An 8,997-nucleotide genomic window follows, 5' to 3' on the forward strand; every position below is an offset into this window, starting at 1 on the left:
AAAGACCGCCTTCATAATATTCAATATATAACATTAACCAATCAGCACAGAGAGAGCGCTGTGCCCGCAGAAATAATGAAATGCAGAATTCCTGGTTTCCAGTTGATATAAAAGCTACTCACTCATCACTATGAGCCCATTCACACCTTGGCGTTTTGTCGCCTGTAGCGCGACGCGCACAAACGCCAGAGGGACCAAAATACATGTAAGGCTATGGGCATGGTTCACATCTGCACGCTGATGCGCCTGACGCGCATCGCCTGTAGTCAAAAGAAGTTCCGGACCCTTTTTTGTCGCGCAATACGCGCGATATGCGCGTATTTGAGCGTTTTTGGTTTTCCATTGAAATCAATGTAAAACGCCAGATACGCGCGTATTGCGCGACAACAAGCGTTTGCTACGGGCGTTTTGTCAATAGAACTTGTCGCCCATGCAGAAGATTAAAAAAATCTACCAACATAGCAACAAGTGATGAAAAGATGATAGTTTTTCCTATTGGCTAAAAAAAAAAACGTCTAAGTACAAAAACGTCGGACAACGCTGTATGTAAACGCGCATATTAGCATGAATACGCGCGACAAAACGCCGAAAAAAAACGCCGATAAAAACGCCGCTATTGCCTACGCCTAGGTGTGAATGCAGCCTATGAGGCCGGGATCACACTTGTGCGCTGCAAGACATTGCACGCGAGTCACACCGCACCGCCGTGCAGATCACATGCGATCTCTGTGCGATCCGAATTCAACCGTACAGCTTGTATGGCTGAATTTGCATCGCATCAAAATGGCGCAGGACCTTTTTTTTTTTCTGGTCCGCATTGGGTGTTCACACACCCACGTGATCCGATTCCTGCAACCGATCGACAGTTCCCACTGTGCTACGCAAACCGATCTGGGGGGGGGGGGCCTTAATGTTCTATTGACACCCACAGTATTTCGCGTAGGGCAGTGTGAACTGCCTGAGAGTCCTATGCAATGCAGGAACCCGCACCGAGATTCGTTTTCTGTATTGTGGTTGATCCCACTGCTGTCTATCCCCCCTCCTGTCCATGTCCCCATTTCAGATAAGGGATTTTACAGAGCAGTGTTGGCAGCTCTGCACATGCTCAGTTTTCAGGGAGTTTTTATGCTGAGCATTTCCTCCCTATCACATCTGAGCGGCCCGTGTGACTAAAGAGTCACACATGTGGGTGTATAGACAGTGGTAAATAACAGCACGCCACACCCCCCCCCCCTTCCTCCATGCCCACTCCCCCCTACTCCTCCATGCCCGCTCACTCCCCCCCCCCCACCTACTCCTCCATGCCCATTCACTCCCCCCTCCATGCCCGCTCACTCCCCCCCCCCACCTACTCCTCCATGCCCGCTCCCTCCCCCCCACCTACTCCTCCATGCCCGCTCCCTCCCTCCCCCCACCTACTCCTCCATGCCCGCTCCCTCCCTCCCCCCCACCTACTCCTCCATGCCCACTCACCCCCCCCCCTCCATGCCCGCCCACTCCCCCCCACCACTCCATGCCAACTCAATCCCCCTCCCCCCCTACTCCTCCATGCCCACTCACTCCCCACTCCTCCATGCCCGCTCACTCCCCCCCACCACTCCATGCCAACTAAATCCCCCCCCCCCCTACTTCTCCATGCCCACTCACTCCCCCCCCCCTCCATGCCCGCTCACTCCCCCATGCCAACTCAATCCCCTTCCCCCCCCTACTTCTCCATGCCCACTCACTCCCCTCCCCCATGCCCACAAACCAGCAGAGGACTAGAAGCTCCTCCTACCAATGTTGTGACCAGCAGCAGAGGACTAGAAGCTCCTCCTACTTATGTTTCCCTGCAGACAGGCTGGGAGAGAGCTGGGTCATGTGACAGCTGGATAGCCATTAGGAAAAAATGTACTTGTATATTATTTTTATTAAAATAATTACAGGGCACAGAAATAGAAGCGACAATGTCGGTTACACAGCGTGTGTGTTTAGTATCACCAACAACCTACTCCCAAATGCACCTTCATTAATAGCAGGAATAATGATATGCAACGATTACCGTTTGCATCACAAATCTGAGTCAGAATCAAAAACAAGATAATAGTAACACGAGTCAGAATCAAAAACAAGATAATAGTAACACGAGTCAGAATCAAAAACAAGATAATAGTTACACACACTGTGCCGACACCAAACACAATCATTACAGGTATTCTCAGAATAAAGGTTGTTTTTTTGCTGGACGCACAGGCCAAGGTGTCCAGCAGAAAGGCCAGTGACAAGGGTTAGGGGGGGGAGCCCGGCAGGGTCAGTTTGTCCCGGCCTCTGTCACTGTCCATCATGTGAGCCCGCTGTATAATCTGTATGTAACCTCCACACAGAGAACAGCTAGGAGAGGAGAACGTTCCGTCTCACGGCTGGAATAAAACAGCTTTGTATTCTATCAAAGAAGACACAGCTCCCTCTGATTGGCCGGATTGGAGAGGAGGGCCATGGATGTCATGATCTCCAACTCAACCGTTCCTAGGCGGCTTTGAATTCTACCAATGAATACAAAGCTTCCTCTGATTGGCCGAGCTGGAAAGGTGGGCCAATGAGGTCACGTTCTCTGACTCAACCAATTAAGAGGCCATTCATAGGCAGCTTTGTATTCTATCACTGAATAATAAGCTCCTATCGATTTGCTGAGTTGGGCCAATGACATCATGATCTCCGACTGTCATTCTACATGTGCAACAATCAAATCACCCCAAATCCTAATGGCCTCTGGTGGTCTTCTCTTCCCCACCCCCCCACCCCGTCATGTCCTCTCTGTATATGGTGGTCTCTTCTCCCCCCTCCTCTTTGTATATGGTGGTCTCTGCTACCCCCCCCCACCCCGTGTCCTGTCCTCCCTGTATATGGTGGTCTCTTCTCCCCCCTCCCAGTGTGTCCTGTCCTCCCTGTATATGGTGGTCTCCCCTCCCCCGTGTCCTGTCCTCTGTATATAGTGGTCTCTTCTCGTCCTCTCTGTATATGGTGGTCTCTTCTCTCCCCCTTCTCCCGTGTCCTGTCCTCTCTGTATATGGTGGTCTCTTCTCCCCCCCCCCTGTATATGGTGGTCTCTTCTCCCCCCCCCCCATGTCCTCTGTATATGGTGGTCTCTTCTCCCCCCCCCCCCCCATGTCCTCTCTGTATATGGTGGTCTCTTCTCTCTCCCCCCCCCCCATCCCCTCTCTGTATATGGTGGTCTCTTCTCTCCCCCCCCCATCCTTTCATCTCTGCATATGGTGGTCTCTCCCCCCCAATATAATGTCCTCTCTGTATATGGTGGTCTCTTCTCCCCCCCCCCATGTCCTCTGTATATGGTGGTCTCTTCTCTCCCCCCCCCCATCCTTTCATCTCTGTATATAGTGGTCTCTTCTCCCCCCCCCCCATCCTTTCATCTCTGTATATGGTGTCTCTTCTCCCCCCCCCATCCTTTCATCTCTGTATATGGTGGTCTCCCCCCCCCCCAATATAACGTCATCTCTGTATATGGTGGTCTCTTCCCCCCCCATATATAATGTCATCTCTGTATATGGTGGTCTCTCCCCCCCCCCCCATATATAATGTCATCTCTGTACATGGTGGTCTCCCCCCCCCCCATATAATGTCATCTCTGTATATGGTGGTCTCTCTCCCCCCCCCCCCATATAATGTCATCTCTGTATATGGTGGTCTCTTCCCCCCCCCCCATATAATATCCTCTCTGTATATGGTGGTCTCTCTCCCCCCCCCATATAATATCCTCTCTGTATATGGTGGTCTCTTCCCCCCCCATATAATGTCATCTCTGTATATGGTGGTCTCTTCCCCCCCCCCATATAATGTCATCTCTGTATATGGTGGTCTCTTCTCCCCCCCCCCCCATATAATGTCATCTCTGTATATGGTGGTCTCTCCCCCCCCCATATATAATGTCATCTCTGTATATGGTGGTCTCTCCCCCCCCCCCCCATATATAATGTCATCTCTGTATATGGTGGTCTCTCCCCCCCCCCATATATAATGTCATCTCTGTATATGGTGGTCTCTCCCCCCCCCCCCCATATATAATGTCATCTCTGTATATGGTGGTCTCTCCCCCCCCCCCCATATGTCATCTCTGTATATGGTGGTCTCTCCCCCCCCATATAATGTCATCTCTGTATATGGTGGTCTCTCCCCCCCCCTCCTCATGTCATCTCTGTATATGGTGGTCTCTTCCCCCCCCATATATAATGTCATCTCTGTATATGGTGGTCTCTTCCCCCCCCCCATATAATGTCATCTCTGTATATGGTGGTCTCTTCCCCCCCCCCCATATAATGTCATCTCTGTATATGGTGGTCTCTTCTCCCCCCCCCCCCCATATAATGTCATCTCTGTATATGGTGGTCTCTTCCCCCCCATATAATGTCATCTCTGTATATGGTGGTCTCTTCCCCCCCCCCCCCATATAATGTCATCTCTGTATATGGTGGTCTCTTCCCCCCCCCCCCATATAATGTCATCTCTGTATATGGTGGTCTCTTCCCCCCCCCCATATAATGTCATCTCTGTATATGGTGGTCTCTTCCCCCCCCCCCATATAATATCCTCTCTGTATATGGTGGTCTCTCTCCCCCCCCCCATATAATATCCTCTCTGTATATGGTGGTCTCTTCCCCCCCCATATAATGTCATCTCTGTATATGGTGGTCTCTTCCCCCCCCCCCCCCATATATGTAATTTCTGTATATGGTGGTCTCTTCCCCCCCCCATATAATGTCATCTCTGTATATGGTGGTCTCTTCCCCCCCCCCCATATAATGTCATCTCTGTATATGGTGGTCTCTCCCCCCCCCCCATATATAATGCCATCTCTGTATATGGTGGTCTCTTCCCCCCCCCCCCATATAATATCCTCTCTGTATATGGTGGTCTCTCTCCCCCCCCCCCCCCATATAATATCCTCTCTGTATATGGTGGTCTCTTCCCCCCCCATATAATGTCATCTCTGTATATGGTGGTCTCTTCCCCCCCCCCATATAATGTCATCTCTGTATATGGTGGTCTCTTCCCCCCCCCCCATATAATGTCATCTCTGTATATGGTGGTCTCTTCTCCCCCCCCATATAATGTCATCTCTGTATATGGTGGTCTCTCCCCCCCCCCATATATAATGTCATCTCTGTATATGGTGGTCTCTCCCCCCCCCCATATGTCATCTCTGTATATGGTGGTCTCTCCCCCCCCCCCATATGTCATCTCTGTATATGGTGGTCTCTCCCCCCCCATATAATGTCATCTCTGTATATGGTGGTCCCCCCCCCCCCCTCCTCATGTCATCTCTGTATATGGTGGTCTCTTCCCCCCCCATATATAATGTCATCTCTGTATATGGTGGTCTCTTCCCCCCCCCCATATAATGTCATCTCTGTATATGGTGGTCTCTTCTCCCCCCCCCCCCCCCATATAATGTCATCTCTGTATATGGTGGTCTCTTCCCCCCCATATAATGTCATCTCTGTATATGGTGGTCTCTTCCCCCCCCCCCATATAATGTCATCTCTGTATATGGTGGTCTCTTCCCCCCCCCCATATAATGTCATCTCTGTATATGGTGGTCTCTTCCCCCCCCCCATATAATGTCATCTCTGTATATGGTGGTCTCTCTCCCCCCCCCCATATATAATGCCATCTCTGTATATGGTGGTCCCCCCCCCCCCCATATAATGTCATCTCTGTATATGGTGGTCTCTCCCCCCCAATATAATGTCATCTCTGTATATGGTGGTCTCTCTCCCCCCCCCATATATAATGCCATCTCTGTATATGGTGGTCTCTTCCCCCCCCCCCATATAATGTCATCTCTGTATATGGTGGTCTCTTCCCCCCCCATATATAATGCCATCTCTGTATATGGTGGTCTCTTCCCCCCCCCCCCATATAATGTCATCTCTGTATATGGTGGTCTCTTCCCCCCCCATATATAATGTCATCTCTGTATATGGTGGTCTCTCCCCCCCCCCATGTAATGTCATCTCTGTATATGGTGGTCTCTTCCCCCCCCCCCCCCCATATAATGTCATCTCTGTATATGGTGGTCTCCCCCCCCATATATAATGTCATCTCTGTATATGGTGGTCTCCCCCCCCCCCCCAATATAATGTCATCTCTGTATATGGTGGTCTCTTCCCCCATATAATGTCCTCTCTGTATATGGTGGTCTCCCCCCCCATATAATGTCCTCTCTGTATATGGTGGTCTCCCCCCCCATATAATGTCCTCTCTGTATATGGTGGTCTCCCCCCCCCCATATAATGTCCTCTCTGTATATGGTGCTCTCCCCCCCCCCCCATATAATGTCCTCTCTGTATATGGTGCTCTCCCCCCCCCCCCCATATAATGTCCTCTCTGTATATGGTGCTCTCCCCCCCCCATATAATGTCCTCTCTGTATATGGTGCTCTCCCCCCCCCCCATATAATGTCCTCTCTGTATATGGTGCTCTCCCCCCCCCCATATAATGTCCTCTCTGTATATGGTGGTCTCTTCCCCCCCCCATATAATGTCATCTCTGTATATGGTGATCTCTTCTCCCCCCCATATGTCATCTCTGTATATGGTGATCTCTTCCCCCCCCCCTTGTCATCTCTGTATATGGTGGTCTCTCCCCCCCCCCCCATATAATGTCATCTCTGTATATGGTGGTCTCTTCTCCCCCCATATATAATGTCATCTCTGTATATGGTGCTCTCCCCCCCCCCCATATAATGTCCTCTCTGTATATGGTGGTCTCTTCCCCCCCCCATATAATGTCATCTCTGTATATGGTGATCTCTTCTCCCCCCCATATGTCATCTCTGTATATGGTGATCTCTTCTCCCCCCCCTTGTCATCTCTGTATATGGTGGTCTCTCCCCCCCCCCATATAATGTCATCTCTGTATATGGTGGTCTCTTCTCCCCCCATATATAATGTCCTCTCTGTATATGGTGCTCTCCCCCCCCCCATATAATGTCCTCTCTGTATATGGTGGTCTCTTCCCCCCCCCATATAATGTCATCTCTGTATATGGTGATCTCTTCTCCCCCCCCTTGTCATCTCTGTATATGGTGGTCTCTTCCCCCCCCCATATAATGTCATCTCTGTATATGGTGGTCTCTCCCCCCCCCCATATAATGTCATCTCTGTATATGGTGGTCTCTTCTCCCCCCCCCCCCCATATAATATAATATCCTCTCTGTATATGGTGTTTTCTCCCCCCCTCCTCATGTCCTATCTTTTTATCCCCCCCCCCCCCCAGTGCCCCCCTATGGTGACCGCCTGACACACGCCCCCCCCCCAGGCCCTCTTTACCCCTCTATGGGTCTCATGATTGCCCCCCCCCCCTCGTATAATATGAAGTCAGTCTGTCCCCTCAGTATATATACTGTAATATATCATGGGCCCTCAGTATATATATCATGCCCCCCCCCCCATGTCCTCTCCTCACATGATGTTCTTCTCTCCCCTGTATTGTTCCCCCCCTCATGTCCTCCTATTGTCTGTATCCTCCATGTCCCTCCTCCTCACGCCGGCTGTCACCTCAGGCCTCTCCCGGTCCCTCCCCCTCAGTCCGGTTCGGTGTCTCTCACCCCGGGCCGCGGTTCTCTCTGTGTCTCTCACGCTCTCTCAGGCTCTCCGTCGCTCGCTTTACACGTCACTGCCCGCGCGCCTTCCCTTTCCCTCCACACAACTAGGCCCGCCCCCTCCGGCGCCGCGAAGCATGCTGGGAAATGTAGTAGCCCAGGCCGCGCGGCGGCCATCTTGCGAGGAGCGTGGTGGGGAAAGGCTCACTGTGATTGGCGGGTGAGCGCTGTGCTGGGCGGTGGCTATGTTGCGGGGGGCGGGTACGTAAAGAGAACTTGTTAGTGATTGGTGGGTTGTAATGACAGGAGCAAGAGGGGGGTGGGGGGGGGGAGAACCAGTCAGATCACGTGATCCTGTCTCACCGCTTATGTCACTGACAGCGTTGTGCGAGACCGTACAGCCAATGAGGGACAGCGCTGCCTCCTCTGACCCCGCCTTCCAAGCTTAGCACCGCCCCCAGTCTCAAAGCTGCCCTCTCACCCCCCTCAGGTCTCTGTGCTGCCCCCCCCCAAATCTCGGTGTCAGTGGAGGCAATAATAACCCCCAGCATTGGTGTCAATGAATGCAATAATAACCCCCATCATTGGTGTCAGTGAGTAATAATAACCCCCAGCATTGATGTCAGTGGGAGCAATTATAACCCCCAGCATTGGTGTCAGTGGGCGCAATAATAAACCCCAGCATTGGTGTCAGTGAGTGTAATAATAACCCCCAGCATTGGTGTCAGTGAATGCAATTATAACCCCCAGCATTGGTGTCAGTGGGCGCAATAATAAACCCCAGCATTGGTGTCAGTGAATGCAATAATAACCCCCAGCATTGGTGTCAATGGAGGCAATAATAACCCCCAGCATTGGTGTCAGTGAATGCAATAATAACCCCCAGTATTGGTGTCAGTGAATGCAATAATGACCCCCAGCCCCACCCCTAAACATGCCCTCATAAAATGGGTTGTAAAGGATTTTTTTCTCCTAAATATCTTCCTTTACCTTAGTGCAGTCCTCCTTCACTTACCTCATCCTTCCATTTTGCTTTTAAATGTTCTTATTTCTTCTGAGAAATCCTCACTTCCTGTTCTTCTGTCTGTAACTCCACACCTTAATGTGATACTTTCTCCCTGGTGTGGAGAAGGCCTCTTGAGGGGGCGAGCAGGAGTGTCAGGACGCTCTCTACTTTGCAGATAGAGAAAGAAGTTGTGTGTGAGTGAGTGTCCTGACTCTCCTGCTCGCCCCCTCAAGAGGCTTTCTCCACACCAGGGTGAAAGCCTTGCATTACTGTGTGGAGTTACAGACAGAAGAACAGGAAGTGAGGATTTCACAGAAGAAATAAGGACACTTAAAAGCAAAATGGAAGGATGAGGTGAAGGAGGACTGCACTGAGGGAAAGGAAGATATTTAGG

At 51.3% G+C, this 8,997-nt stretch overlaps 1 protein-coding gene across 3 annotated transcripts in view; it reads right to left on the reverse strand.

Annotated features, from left to right (window-relative positions):
• Positions 1-7,692, reverse strand: part of DCAF1 (DDB1 and CUL4 associated factor 1) — a 50,496-nt gene extending 42,804 nt beyond the window's left edge. For 2 of the 3 annotated variants that reach the window (XM_040358748.1, XM_040358745.1), the window contains exon 1: positions 7,604-7,692. The gene's annotated coding sequence lies outside the window, so the exon portion shown is untranslated. Of the gene's footprint in view, positions 1-7,553 lie in introns of all 3 variants that reach the window. The other variant, XM_040358747.1, reaches the window with a different exon arrangement.
• Between the last annotated feature and the right edge of the window lie 1,305 nt (positions 7,693-8,997).

Source organism: Rana temporaria, chromosome 7, assembly GCF_905171775.1.
Source record: "Rana temporaria chromosome 7, aRanTem1.1, whole genome shotgun sequence".
Lineage (NCBI taxonomy): Eukaryota > Metazoa > Chordata > Amphibia > Anura > Ranidae > Rana > Rana temporaria.